Genomic DNA, 16,736 nt, shown 5'->3' with positions numbered 1-16,736 from the left:
ACTTCTTTCTTGAAAACTATGGCACTTCATGGGGAGCCGTTTCTCACAATGTTTTAAACCATCAAAATCTCCCCATTACTCGTCACTAAGAAAGGTTTTATGCTAATAATTATTTTGAGTAATTACCAATAGTGTCCACTGCCTTTAATCCTATTTAAATGTAGATGTATTCTAACAATAAAGCTAACATTTCAGAATTTCATTTCAAAAGGTGGTCGCGTTTTTTAGATACCACCGAAAATCCGGAGCAGGATGAAAAGTGCATTATTATGCAGGAAGAATAATACACATTAGAAACACACGTTCTGAGAATTCTCAAATTCAAACTTTAGACCATTAGAAACTGCTACTTTTACATAACCACATTTTAGATTCTCGATGTGTTTGAGTGCTACAAACCAATATGAGAGCAGGTGTCAAAATGCTTAGCATTTTTATCATTGAAACGGAACTCTTACACACTTTCTCTCTATTTTCCTGTATTTCATTATTATAAGATTTCGAGACCTCGAATTCAATTCAAATATTTTTTGTGAGAAATTGCTTCTTTCTCAAAAATACGTTTTTACCTCAGAGAGACCCGTTTCTCGCAATGGTTTATATTACAACAGCTTTCCATTGCTCGTTACCAAATAAGTTTTTATGCTAACAATTATTTTGAGTAATTACCAATTGTGTCCACTGCCTTTAAAGGTGCAAACATGCGTATTAAAAAAAAAAAACCATCAATTCTAGATTGGTTGACAAACTTATTTTTTCAAACACACAGTTTAACACCATTCACTTTCGTTTAACACCAATCACTTTCGCAGTCTACACTGTATGAAGATTATTATTATTTAAAAATTACACTTCTACCGTTGACGGCGTGCGTCAAAATTGCAGTTCTTTGACGAGTTTTTGTATGGGATGTTGCAACAAAGTGGCTATACAAAAAGAAGCTCTCATACAGTATACTACTCAAAACGAATGTTTTTCTTGCAAATAAAATCTGTCAACTCAATTTCTTTATTTATTGAAACAACTTTGATGAGTTTTAGCAAAGCTCACATGTTGCCGTTTTCGTCTTTAAACCGGATGAGACGTGTGACGACGAGGCAATTAACTGAAAACCCTTTTTCAGGCAAACTCCAAGACAAATAACCATTCACAAGCTAATTTCCACATTAATAGTATGTGAGGACACGATGTGTCAGACAATGTATGTAGACTTCCAACGTGTCCCTTTTTGCATGCATTGTGTGTGGTTGCCCGTCCAAGCTGCATGTAAAAGTTGTCATGATAGTGTTTAACATTTAAGAGTGGACTTTATATTATACAGATAGAGTTTCAGTCGAAACAGGAACTAGTTGGGCACCAAATCCAAGCATCGTGAAAGATAAAGAAACATTAGACCAAAACAGAAATTAAACGGATGTGTAACCAAGGATTCGGCAAAAAAGTGAACTTAATCACTGTACTAGCCAAGAAGCCAAAATGAGGGAAGTTTTGGTTTTAAATGTGTGAGGAAAACCCCAAAGAAAAACCACAGGAAAAACCCATGCAATCGGGCAGGGACTGAAAACACAGTCCATGTATGGTCGCGCCCCCCCCCCCCCCCCGGCGTGATTCGAACCGAGGTCACTACAGGTGGAAGGCGAGGAAAGATATCCCATTATATGTCAAAAGAATACCAAATAAAATGGTTAAAGGCAGTGGACACTATTGGTAATTACTCAAACAAATTATTAGCATAAAACCTTTCTTGGTGACGAGTAATGGGGAGAGGTTGATGGTACAAAACATTGTGAGAAACGGCTCCTTTTGAAGTGCCATAGTTTTCGAGAAAGAAGTAAATTTCCACGAATTCGATTTCGAGACCTCAAGTTTAGAACTTGAGGTCACGAAATCAACCATCTAAACGCACACAACTTCGTGTGACAAGGGTGTTTTTTCTTTCATTATTATCTCGCAAGTTCGATGACCGATTGAGCTCAAATTTTCACAGGTTTGTTATTTTATGCATATGTTGAGATACACCAACTGTGAAGGCTAGTCTTTGACAATTACCAACAGTGTCCACTGCCTTTAAACAAAAATGGAAAACAGATAACTCGTCTCCGAATGACTTCAAACCTTTAAATACCATTGAGATAATAGTTTTGGTTTTTACCCATACACCGGTGTGTAAGCACTGTACTTAGTACTTTCCCGAGTCAAGTAAAAATATCACAGGCATATTACTCGGGTGGGATTCGAACCCACGACCCTTGCAATTCTAGAGCAGTGTCTTACCAACTAGACTACCGAGGTTGCCCGGTAGCTAGAGGCAGTTCGAATCCTGTTTTGGCAGCAGGTACTGCAACGACATACTAGAGGTTAAACTTGCATCGGGGATAAAGAATGTTAATTTCTTTACCCATACAAATGTCGCGACCGGGATTCGAACCCACATTCCGATGAACCACCATAACCTGATTCCGATGCTCTTATCTGCTGGGCCACGACACCTTTTCTTCACCGTAACCAATTATTACACTTGGAAAAAAAAAAAACATAAACCCGATCTTGATGATATTGTACACGGTAAATGTCATGGATGCTTGCTTTGACATTCGTAAAAAGTGCTAAAACACAACGGTTTATGGGTAAACAAAAAATATATATATATTCTTTATCCCCGATGCAACATAACAGGGACTTTTCGTTTTCAACGACGGATGGTTCTGCGACGGTAAAGATGACATTTGGCGTCATCTGCGCATGCGTCGGCTTTGAGGACGTTCGTCCCTCAATTTCTACGACAGTACTTGGGATGAATCTTCGTTGTGCTGAAAACGACAACGTTTAGCTGAAAAACCGTCGCAGAACCATCCGTCGCCGAAAACGAAAAGTCCCTAATATTACCATTGGGACGGTTTTATGAAATCAACTGACCATCCTACTTTAAGTGCTCACTACAATGGTATAGCGCGCTGATTGTTCACCGTGGCCATCACCACTTATCTTCACATGCTATTTGTAGCATCAAACCATGGAGGTAGAAATGTCTTCCTTCATGATCAAACATGCGCACAGAGTTCAACAGTAATCCAAAGTCCACCGTTTTGATGTAGCAGCCTATAGTGATATAGCGATAGCAACAAGAGGCGGGACCAGTAGGCAGCATGCTCATTAAACATCCACCGACATCGAACTGTGTGTTTATAAGCCTCGAAGACCAGCTCGTTGGTAGTCGTTTAAAGAGTCGCCCTGCCGCTCTGTATTGATTGTGTATTATTGTTGTTTACTGTTTGCGCTATGAATGATTACAGCGCACAATATTAGAAGTGTTGTTTTTACCGAAAACCATTGAGGAATGACAGTTGTACTGAATACCTTCTGGACATTTTCACATATCGGCACGAGGTAAGTACTGCGAGAGTTATTGTTTCGATGCAAAGCGAATACCAAAACAAGAATTCATGACCTTTACCGTGTACAATGACATTAAGATCGGGTTTATTTTTTTTCTCTCCAAGTGTAATAGTATTTTCTCTAACTAAATACTATCAGAAATAACTCACTATGAAACAATAAACTGGGCTTCTCAAATCGTGTTGTCATAAACTCTCCGTGTGTAAGTAAGACTAATCATAACATGTGAAACTATATACAGCTAGCTAGAAACCATCCAGTTGCAGGAGCAGCCAACTGAGGGCGCTAGACAAAGACAAGATGATGCACTTGTCACACCAAGTATTGGTTAAAATTAAGAAAAGGTGTCGTGGCCGAGCGGATAAGAGCATCAGACTCAAGTTCTGGTGGTTCATCGGGATGTGGGTTCAAATACCGGTCGCGACAGTTGTGTCCTTGAGCATGGCTTAACCATTGCTTCTCTCTACCCAGGGGTAAAACGGGTACCTGTGAGGGCAGATATGGTTTATGATATTTCCGAGTGCGGTAACCCGCAGCGCCAGCTGTGAAAGTTGGGCTTAATCGGTCATCGGAGTCGGGAGAAAATAACGGGAAAACACACCCTTGTATCCGCGCGTTTCGCCGTGTCATGACATGTGTTTAAAATAAATCCGTAATTCTCGTTAACGAGAATTGATATTGTTTTACTGTTTTCTCAAAAAGAAAAGCATTTCATTCTTTCACCACTACCTTCTGTAAACCATGTAAGTTATTTGTAAATCTGTGAATTTTTTTTTGGTTTTCTGTACTGAAAGGGTCCAATGGCTTTAAGGCCCAGTGTCTTTAAAGACAGTGGACACTATTGGTAATTGTCAAAGACCAGTCTTCTCACTTGGTGTATCTCAACATATACATAAAATAACAAACCTGTGAAAATTTGAGCTCAATCGGTCGTCGAAGTTGCAAGATAATAATGAAAGATAAAACACCCTTGTCACATGAAGTTGTTTGCTTTCAGATGCTTGATTTCGAGATCTCAAATTCTAAACTTGAGGTCTCGAAATCAAATTCGTGGAAAATTACTTCGTTCTCGAAAACTACTTTACTTCAGAGGGAGCCGTTTCTCACAATGTTTTATACTATTAATCTCTCCCCATTACTCGTCTCCAAGTTAAAGTCACCTGGAAATATATATTTTTTTTCTTTGAAACATAAGAGTGTATGCTTACGAACAATTAAACAATTTTTTTAGTAATTGTTTGTCACGATTTATATGTTTATATGTGCCTTCAATAAATGAAATGCATGAAATTTAGGCTGTATATTATGGGGCGCCGTTTGTCCATTAATTGTTTTAGGGCATGTTTTTACCATGGTTTACAGCAATTAAATGTAAACCATAGAAACTGTTGCCAAATCCTGTTATGGTTTACATACCAGTAAAGTATTTGGTGTGTATAAGTTTATGGTTTACAAACCATGAACATACAAAAAACATTTACAAATCGTGGTTCATAAACCAAGAAAATTTACGCATCTTAAAAACATGGTTAATAAACCATAAAAACTGAAGCATCAAATTCATGGTTTACAAATCATGGTTTATAAACCATGAAAATTGAGACATCTAAAAAACATGGTTTATAAACCATGAAAATTGAAGAATGAAAATCGTGGTTTACAAATCATGGTTTATAAACCATATCAAATGAACCATAAAATCATGGTTTGTGACCATGGTTTATAAACCATGAAAATCGAGACTTCTTAAAAAACATGGTTTATAAACCATGAAAATCGAGACTTCTTAAAAAACATGGTTTATAAACCATGAAAATTTACACATCTCAAAAACGTTGTTTGTAAACCATAAAAAAATGTGCACTTACAAATCATGGTTTACAAACCATAAAAATGTGCACTCACAAATCATGGTTTACAAACCATAAAAAATGTGCACTCAGAAATCATGGTTTACAAACCATAAAAAATGTGCACTCAGAAATCATGGTTTACAAACCATAAAAAGTGTGCACTCACAAATCATGGTTTACAAACCATAAAAAAAATATGCACTCACAAATCATGGTTTATAAACCATCAAAACGTGCACTCAGAAATCATGGTTTACAAACCATAATGTGCACTCACAAATCATGGTTTATAAACCATGAAAAATGTGCACTCAGAAATCATGGATTACAAACCATAAAAGTGTGCTCTCACAAATCATGGTTTATAAACCATAAAAACGTGCTCTCACAAATCATGGTTTACAAACCATAAAAAATGTGCAGTCAGAAATCATGGTTTACAAACCATAAAAGTGTGCACTCAGAAATCATGGTTTACAAACCATACAAGTGTGCACTGACAAATCATGGTTTATAAACCATAAAAAACGTGCACTCACAAATCGTGGTTTACAAACCATAAAAAAGGTGCATACACAAATCATGGTTTATAAACCATGAAAAAATATATGATCGTCTCAATTAAACCTCCTTCCCAATAGGAGACTTTCCAACGCTAGGTGGCAGCAGACATACCGGGTAAATTTCCATAGACCTTATCGCAAATACCAATGCGCAAGCGCAGACTGTTGAATGAGGTGCATTGTGGGATATATATGGATCAAATTTGGATACCAGCAAGACCACAATGCACCTAATTCTTAGCTTTACGCGCACGCACCGGTATTTGCGAAAAGGTCTATTGTTTACGTAGTTCTGAACATGCGCATAATTCTGAGAACAATGGATTTACCCGGTAAGTCTGCTGCCCTCTATCGTCCCAGAAAGTCTCCCATTCTGATCGGTTCCCATTTCCCCCATGCCACGTGCGAGCCAGCAATTATGCAATGCACCGTGTGTGTCAATGCTGTGATCAATGCACCGTGTGTGTAATGCTGATGCAATAATAGCATCACATACAAAATACATGTACACCACAAAATACACAGAAAATGTCGGAGGCTTGCTATGGCAGCATGATGTGTCATCATGCTGCCATAGCAAGCCTCCGGTGCATTGATCACAGCATGACGGTGCATTGCATCATTACTGGCTCGCACGTGGCATGGGGGAAATGGGAACCGATCAGAATTTGGAAGGAGGTTTAATTGAGACGATCATATAGGTTTTTATGGTTTATAAACCATGATTTGTCAGTGCACAATTGTATGGTTTGTAAACCATGATTTCTGAGTGCACATTTTGTATGGTTTGTAAACCATGATTTCTGACTGCACATTGTTTATGGTTTGTAAACCATGATTTGTGAGTGCACGTTTTTATGGTTTATAAACCATGATTTGTGAGTGCACACTTTTATGGTTTGTAAACCATGATTTCTGAGTGCACATTTTTTATGGTTTGTAAAACATGATTTCTGAGTGCACGTTTTCATGGTTTATAAACAATGATTTGTGAGTGCACATTTTTTATGGTTTGTAAACCATGATTTGTGAGTGCACACTTTTATGGTTTGTAAACCATGATTTCTGAGTGCACATTTTTTATGGTTTGTAAACCATGATTTCTGAGTGCACATTTTTTATGGTTTGTAAACCATGATTTCTGAGTGCACATTTTTATGGTTTGTAAACCATGATTTGTAAGTGCACATTTTTTTATGGTTTACAAACAACGTTTTTGAGATGTGTAAATTTTCATGGTTTATAAACCATGCTTTTTAAGAAGTCTCGATTTTCATGGTTTATAAACCATGCTTTTTTAAGAAGTCTCGATTTTCATGGTTTATAAACCATGTTTTTTAAGAAGTCTCGATTTTCATGGTTTATAAACCATGGTCACAAACCATGATTTTATGGTTCATTTGTTATGGTTTATAAACCATTGTAAACCACGATTTTTATTCTTCAATTTTCATGGTTTATAAACCATGTTTTTTAGATGTCTCAATTTTCATGGTTTATAAACCATGATTTGTAAACCATGAATTTGATGCTTCAGTTTTTATGGTTTATTAACCATGTTTTTAAGATGCGTAAATTTTCTTGGTTTATGAACCACGATTTGTAAATGTTTTTTGCATGTTCATGGTTTGTAAACCATAAACTTATACACACCAAATACTTTACTGGTATGTAAACCATAACAGGATTTGGCAACAGTTTCTATGGTTTACATCTAATTGCTGTAAACCATGGTAAAAACATGCCTTAAAAGGGTCAAACAATTAATGGACAAACGGCGCCCCATAGTATATAGGATTAGCAGTTGTCGAAAAGATGTATTAAATTCAACCGAAATCAGTATCGTTCGATCATTCGACCATGTGGATACTTTTAAAATGTCAAAATAAATGTCAAAGTCGAAACAATATTATGATCACCAATGTACACTTTTTTCAAGAGCTCAATAGTGTCCAGTGCCTATAACAGGAGGGTACATTTGTTGGGGCCTATCGTATCTTGATCCCCTCACACCCAGCCCAAAATATGAGGGGATAGATTTGTGTAGCCTTTGTTCCTCAAGGCCATCATGGGAGGATTGATTTCTTTGTCCGTTGTTCATAAAATTGATTTATTCTTTATGAAATAATAAACCAGGACAATCAGTATACAAAAAGAGTATTCAAGGGTGATTTGTATGTTTTAACGGACTATCAGTTTATAACTACCCATTAAACGTGGTATATTGGAACAGTTGGAAAATTATTCCATGGGCATTTATTTTCTCAGCTGTCGAACTTTCCCTTGTTTATCATTCTTTGTTTTGTCTGTCTAAAAGGAAACCACAACAGCTTTTTGCTTCACTATTTTCCCATGTGCTGAGCTTAAAGGCAAAGTAAACATTTGGTGTTTGGAACAGTTCGATTGTTTTAAAGGCAGTGGATACTATTGGTAATATTGTCAAAGACTAGCCTTCACAGATAATAATGAAAGAAAAAACACCCATGTCAAACGAAGTTGTGTGCGTTTAGATGGTTGATTTCGAGACCTCAAGTTCTAAATCTGAGGTCTCAAAATCAAATTCGTGGAAAATTACTTCTTTTTTGAAAACTATGGCACTTCAGAGGGAGCCGTTTCTCACAATGTTTTAAACCATCAAAATCTCCCCATTACTCGTCACCAAGAAAGGTTTTATGATAATAATTATTTTGAGTAATTACCAATAGTGTCCACTGCCTTTAATCCTATTTAAATGTAGATGTATTCTAACAATAAAGCTAACATTTTAGAATTTCATTTCAAAAGGTGGTCGCGTTTTTTAGATACCACCGAAAATCCGGAGCAGGATGAAAAGTGCATTTATGCAGGAAGAATAATACACATTAGAAACACACGTTCTGAGAATTCTCAAATTCAAATTTTAGGCCATTAGAAACTGATACTTTTACATAACCACATTTTAGATTCTTGTATGTGTTTGAGTGCTACAAACCAATATGAGAGCAGGTGTCAAAATGCTAAGCATTTTTTTATCATTGAAACGGAACTCTTACACACTTTCTCTCTATTTTCCTGTATTTCATTATTATAAGATTTCGAGACCTCGAATTCAATTCAAATATTTTTGTGAGAAATTGCTTCTTTCTCAAAAATACGTTTTTACCTCAGAGAGACCCGTTTCTCGCAATGGTTTATACTATCAACAGCTCTCCATTGCTCGTTACCAAATAAATTTTTATGCTTGACAAACTTATTTTTTCAAACACACAGTTTAACACCATTCACTTTCGTTTAACACCAATCACTTTCGCAGTCTACACTGTATGAAGATTATTATTATTTAAAAATTACACTTCTACCGTTGACGGCGTGCGTCAAAATTGCAGTTCTTTGACGAGTTTTTGTATGGGATGTTGCAACAAAGTGGCTTTACAAAAAGAAACTCTCACATAGTATGCTACTCAAAACGAATGTTTTTCTTGCAAATAAAATCTGTGAACTCAATTTCTTTATTTATTGAAACAACTTTGAATGAGTTTTAGCAAAGCTCACATGTTGCCGTTTTCGTCTTTAAACCGGATGAGACGTGTGACGACGAGGCAATTAAATGAAAACCCTTTTTCAGGCAAACTCCAAGACAAATAACCATTCACAAGCTAATTTCCACATTAATAGTATGTGAGGACACGATGTGTCAGACAATGTATGTAGACTTCCAACGTGTCCCTTTTTGCATGCATTGTGTGTGGTTGCCCGTCCACGCTGCCTGTAAAAGTTGTCCTGATAGTGTTTAACATTTAAGAGTGGACTTTATATTATACAGATAGAGTTTCAGTCGAAACAGGAACTCGTTGGGCACGAAATCCAAGCATCGTGAAAGATGAAGAAACATTAGACCAAAACAGAAATTAAACGGATGTGTAACCAAGGATTCGCAGAAAAGTGAACTTAATCACTGTACTAGCCAAGAAGCCAAAATGAGGGAAGTTTTGGTTTTAAATGTGTGAGGAAAACCCCAAAGAAAACCACAGGAAAAACCCATGTAATCGGGCAGGGACTGAAAACACAGTCCATGTATGGTCGCGCCCCCCCCCCCCCGGCGTGATTCGAACCGAGGTCACTACAGGTGGACGGCGAGGAAAGATATCCCATTATATGTCAAAAGAATACCAAATAAAATGGTTAAAGGCAGTGGACACTATTGGTAATTACTCAAACAAATTATTAGCATAAAACCTTTCTTGGTGACGAGTAATGGGGAGAGGTTGATGGTACAAAACATTGTGAGAAACGGCTCCCTTTGAAGGGCCATAGTTTTCGAGAAAGAAGTAAATTTCCACGAATTCGATTTCGAGACCTCAAGTTTAGAACTTGAGGTCACGAAATCAACCATCTAAACGCACACAACGTCGTGTGACAAGGGTGTTTTTTCTTCCATTATTATCTCGCAAGTTTGATGACCGATTGAGCTCAAATTTTCACAGGTTTGTTATTTTATGCATATGTTGAGATACACCAACTGTGAAGGCTAGTCTTTGACAGTTACCAACAGTATCCACTGCCTTTAAACTAAAATGGAAAACAGATAACTCGTCTCCGAATGACTTCAAACCTTTAAATACCATTGAGATAACAGTTTTGGTTTTTACCCATACACCGGTGTGTAAGCACTGTTTACTCAGTACTTTCCCGAGTCAAGTAAAAAAAATCACAGGCATATTACTCGGGTGGGATTCGACCCCACGACCCTTGCAATTCTAGAGCAATGTCTTAACAACTATACTACCGAGTTTGCCCGGCAGCTAAAGGCAGTTCGAATCCTATGTTTTGGCAGCGGGTACCGCAACGACATACTAGAGGTTAAACTTGCATCGGGGATAAAGAATGTTAATTTCTTTACCCATACAAATGTCGCGACCGGGATTCGAACCCACATCCCGATGAACCACCATAACCTGATTCCGATGCTCTTATCCGCTGGGCCACGACACCTCTTCTTCACCGTAACCAATTATTACACTTGGAAAAAAAAAACATAAACCCGATCTTGATGATATTGTACACGGTAAATGTCATGGATGCTTGCTTTGAAATTCGTAAAAAGTGCTAAAACACAACGGTTTATGGGTAAACAAAAAATATATATATATTCTTTATCCCCGATGCAAATTTAACATAATATTACCATTGGGACGGTTTTATAAAATCAACTGACCATCCTACTTTAAATGCTCACTACAATGGTATAGCGCGCTGATTGTGCACCGTGGCCATCACCACTTATCTTCACATGCTATTTTTAGCATCAAACCATGGAGGTAGAAATTTCTTCCTTCATGATCAAACATGCGCACAGAGTTCAACAGTAATCCAAAGTCCACCGTTTTGATGTAGCAGCCTATAGTGATATAGCGATAGCAACAAGAGGCGGGACCAGTAGGCAGCATGCTCATTAAACATCCACCGACATCGAACTGTGTGTTATAAGCCTCGAAGACCAGCTCGTTGGTAGTCGTTTAATGAGTCGCTCTGCCGCTCTGTATTGATTGTGTATTGTTGTTGTTGTTTACTGTTTGCGCTATGAATGATTACAGCGCACAATATTAGAAGTGTTGTTTTTACCGAAAACCATTGAGGAATGACAGTTGTACTGAATACCTTCTGGACATTTTCACATATCGACACCAGGTAAGTACTGCAAGAGTTATTGTTTCGATGCAAAGCGAATACCAACACAAGAATTCATGACCTTTACCGTGTACAATGACATTAAGATCGGGTTAATTTTATTTTGTCTCTAAGTATTGGTTAAAGTTAAGAAAAGGTGTCGTGGCCGAGCTGATAAGAGCATCAGACTCCAGTTCTGGTGGTTCATCGGGATGTGGGTTCAAATACCGGTCGCGACAGTTGTGTCCTTGAGCATCGCTTAACCATTGCTTCTCTCTACCAAGGGGTAAAACGGTAACCTGTGAGGGCAGATATGGTTTATGATATTTTCGAGTGCGGTAACTCGCAGCGCCAGCTGTTTACCCCCCCCCCCCCCCCAGGGAGCTGAGATGGTTTAAGGATTGATCTAAAGGCAGTGGACACTATTACTCAAAATAATTATTAGCATAAAACCTTACTTGGTGACGAGTAGATGGGAGAGGTTGATGGTATAAAACATTGTGAGAAACGGCTCCCTCTGAAGTGCCATAGTTAACGAGAAAGAAGTGTTTTTCCACGAATTTCAATTCCGGGACCTCTGAATTAGAGTTTTAGGTCTCGAAATCAACCATACGCAAACAACTTCGCGTGACAAGAGTGTTTTTTCTTTCATTATTATCTCGCAACTTCGACGACCAATTGAGCTTAAAGTTTTCACAGGTTTGTTATTTTATGCATATGTTGAGATACACATATGAAGACTTGTCTTTGACAATTACCGACAGTGTCCAGTGTCTTTAAAGCCATTGGACCCTTTCGGTAAACAGTATTGTCCAAGGCCCACACTTCGTGTATTACAACTTCTTTATCAATGAGCAAACCTGTGAAAGTTGGGCTTAATCGGTCATCGGAGTCGGGAGAAAATACCGGGAAAACCCACCCTTGTATCCGCGCGTTTCGCCGTGTCATGACATGTGTTTAAAATAAATCCGTAATTCTCGTTAACGAGAATTGATATTTTTTTACTGTTTTCTCAAAAAGAAAAGCATTTCATTCTTTCACCACTACCTTCTGTAAACCATGTAAGTTATTTGTAAATCTGTGAACTTTTTTTTGGTTTTCTGTACTGAAAGGGTCCAATGGCTTTAAGGCCCAGTGTCTTTAAAGACAGTGGACACTATTGGTAATTGTCAAAGACCAGTCTTCTCACTTGGTGTATCTCAACATACATGTATACATAAAATATTAACAAACCTGTGAAAATTTGAGCTCAATCGGTCGTCGAAGTTGCAAGATAATAATGAAAGATAAAACACCCTTGTCACATGAAGTTGTGTGCTTTCAGATGCTTGATTTCGAGATCTCAAATTCTAAACTTGAGGTCTCGAAATCAAATTCGTGGAAAATTACTTCGTTCTCGAAAACTACTTTACTTCAGAGGGAGCCGTTTCTCACAATGTTTTATACTATTAATCTCTCCCCATTACTCGTCTCCAAGTTAAAGTCACCTGGAAATATAATTTGTTTTCTTTCAAACATAAGAGTATATGCTTACGAACAATTAAACAATTTCTTTAGTAATTGTTTGTCACGATTTATATGTTTAAAAAATATATAAAGTTGTTTGGGGGCTGACTCCGCCTACCCCTTTTGTGACGTCAATCGAGGCAGACTTTGCCTGCAATGCGTATAGTAAACACACGTGCAAAGTACATGTACGTCCAATTTGTGAGTTGGTACATTTCAAAAAGTGTTTTTCTGAATTTTTTTTGAAACGTACAAACTCACGACTTGGTCCGTACATGTACTTTGCAATTGTGTTTACTCTACGCATTACAGGCAAATTGACGTCACGAACAGCGCCCTCTCGGGTCGGGGTCTACTCTTAAATTTGTAAATAACATAAGAACAGATTTTTTATTTTGAAAAAATACCACTTCCAGGTGACTTTAAGTTTTATGCTAATAATTATTTTGAGTAATTACCAATAGTGTCCACTGCCTTTAAGGCCCAGTGATCGGGGGGGGGGGTAATAATGTTGGAAACACTTTGATACGCCTTTCGGGCGGTGATAAAGTGCTATTTTATCTAAAAATCGATATCTATTTTAAAGACAGTGGATACTATTAGTAATTGTCAAAGACTAGTCTTAATAATAATAATAAGAAGAAATGCTTATATAGCGCAATTCAGTACTGCAAGTACTCTCAATGCGCTTTACAAAACAAATTTATACAAGAGAAAGCAACAATTTAACTAAACAATACAATATTACAAAAAAGATTTAGTGAATAAGTGAGTTTTGAGATGGGATTTGAAGAGGTCCGGGTTTATCTGGGAACGGAGAGTAGCAGGAAGAGAGTTCCAAAGTGTGGGTGCGCTGAAAGCAAAGGTTCTTTTACCGTACGTTTTTGTTCTGTATGGGGGAACTTGTAGGAGAAGCTGTGAAGAGGATCTAAGTGACCTTGTTGGGGTGTATGGCGTTATCAGTTCAGAAATGTAATGAGGGGAGAGACCATGGACAGCATTGAACGTGAGGAGCAGGACTTTGTACTGTATGCGAGCATTGACAGGAAGCCAGTGGAGTTCTTGTAGAATGGGGGTGATGTGGTTCTGCTTCTTTGATCTAGCGATGAGCCGTGCTGCTGAATTCTGAATTCTTTGGAGTTTAGAGAGGTCTTTATTAGGAATGCCGTACAGGAGACTGTTGTTGCAGTTATCTAGAAGAGATGAGACAAAGGCGTGAATCAAGGTTTCAGTAGTAGTTTTGTTTAAGAAGGAGCGAATCTTTCCAATCCTTCTCAGAGCAAGAGAGGCGTTTCGGCAGACTATGTTGATGTGACGACGCATGTTCAGATTCTTGTCAATGATGACACCCAGGTCACGCACTGATGTTGAAGATGTGACCTGACCACTATCTATATTGATCGGGGAAAGCTCTTGACATGGTCTGAATTGGGAAGCTACATGAAGAACTTCCATCTTGTTGTCATTAAGGACCAGATGATTGCAGCCCATCCAGCTTCTAACCTCCTTCAGACAGGTGTCAAGCTTCCCCATCATCTGGTCCCGATTTGAAGATTTCATTGAAATATAGAGTTGTGTGTCATCTGCGTATATCATAGTGGAGAAACCATGCGCATGAATTAAATCTTGAACTGGTGTTGTATAACAGATGAAAAGAACAGGTCCTACTACAGATCCTTGGGGCACACCCCAAAGCAATGGAGATGGATCCGAAGATGTACCTTGAATGAGGACTCTTTGTTCTCTTCCTGAGAGATAGAAAGAAAACCAGTTCAGTGCTACACCAGTCACTCCGAATCGATTGTTGAGCCTAGAAAGTAGAATCTGGTGGTCGACAGTGTCAAATGCGGCAGTCATGTCAAGGAGGATGAGGACCGCTTCGTGTTGCTTGTCCAGGGATTGAAGAAGATCATTGTACACTCTTACCAGAGCAGTCTCTACACTGTGATGGCGTCGGTAGGCTGACTGCCTGGAGGGAAGAAGAGAGTTGCTAGTCAGGTAGGCCATGAGTTGCATGCATACAGCACGTTCCATTATCTTTCCTAAGAATGGAAGGTTGGATATTGGTCGAAAGTTCTTCAGCTCCTCTGGATCTTCACAGTTGGTGTATCTCAACATATGCATAAAATAACAAACTTGTCACACTAAAGTTGTGTGCTTTAAGTTCAGATGCTTGATTACGTGACGTCAAATTCTAAACTTGAAGTCTCGAAATCAAATTCGTGGAAAATTACTTCTTTCTCGAAAACTACGGCACTTCAGAGGGAGCCGTTTCTCACAATGTTTTATACTATCAACCTCTCCCCGTTACTCGTCACCAAGAAAGGTTTTATGCTAATAATTATTTTGAGTAATTAGCTGTTCCGATCAAGTCGGAACAGCTATTGTTTTCGTCGAGATTTTTATTATTTTTATTAGCTGTTCCGATCCAGTCGGAACAGCTATTGTTTTCGTCGAGATTTTTATTATTTTTAGCTGTTCCGATCCAGTCGGAACAGCTATTGTTTTCGTCGAGATTTTTATTATTTTATTATTATTATTATTATTATTATTATTAGCTGTTCCGATCCAGTCGAAACAGCTATTGTTTTCGTCGAGATTTTTATTATTTTTATTATTATTATTAGCTGTTCCGATCCAGTCGGAACAGCTATTGCTTTCGTCGAGATTTTTATTATTGTTATTATTATTATTATTATTATTATTATTATTATTATTTAGCTGTTCCGATCCAGTCGGAACAGCTATTGTTTTCGTCGAGATTTTTATTATTAGCTGTTCCGATCCAGTCGGAACAGCTATTGTTTTCGTCGAGATTTTTATTAGTTTTATTGTTATTAGCTGTTCCGATCGTTCCGATCCAGTCGGAACAGCTATTGTTTTCGTCGAGATTTTTATTATTTTTATTATTAGCTGTTCCGATCCAGTCGGAACAGCTATTGTTTTCGTCGAGTTTTGTATTATTTTTATTATTATTAGCTGTTCCGATCCAGTCGGAACAGCTATTGTTTTCGTCGAGATTTTTATTAGTTTTATTATTATTATTATTATTATTATTATTATTATTAGCTGTTCCGACCTACCGTCGGAACAGGTTTTGTTTTCGTCTAGATTTTTATTAGCTGTTCCGACCTACTGTCGGAACAGGTGTTGTTTTCGTCGAGATTTTTATTATTTTTATTAGCTGTTCCTACCTAGTTCCGACCTACCGTCGGAACAGGTATTGTTTTCAACGAGTTTTTCAAAACGTTTTAGAAACGTTGTTCTTGGTTTCCGCCTAAACGCCATAGGTTTAATGCACGATTTTTGTTTATTCGTAATCTTAGAAACGGTAGAAATGACAGACTTGAGTCATATATGGATTAAAAGCTTAGTACGTGACCTAATCACTAAACTTGGTTTTGTTTAATTTCTTAATCAATTAGCTGAGTTATAATGACATGAATATTTAATTAGGCAATCTTGTTAACACCATATCTCCCAAAATAAACGTCCGATTTTCAAAAAGAGTTCAGATTTTGATTCTCTGGGTATAGAAGTTGTGCCAAATGAAGTAATTTTTTATGTCACGTCATCTTGAAATTATTTGTCATATATTAATACACTTATTATATAAGGAATAAAATCACTGATTCTGTGTTGATGGATCGATTGGGCCGCGGTTTACCGCGGGTGCTATTACCCAAGTGACCTGAGTTCGATTTCACCTGGAATCTCGACGGAATCAATATATTAATGCATACATTTTACATTTTTTTTTACAAAAAGAAAT

The sequence above is a fragment of the Asterias rubens genome, chromosome 15, assembly GCF_902459465.1.
Source record: "Asterias rubens chromosome 15, eAstRub1.3, whole genome shotgun sequence".
NCBI classification, from domain to species: domain Eukaryota; kingdom Metazoa; phylum Echinodermata; class Asteroidea; order Forcipulatida; family Asteriidae; genus Asterias; species Asterias rubens.
This window is presented reverse-complemented; position numbering follows the sequence as displayed.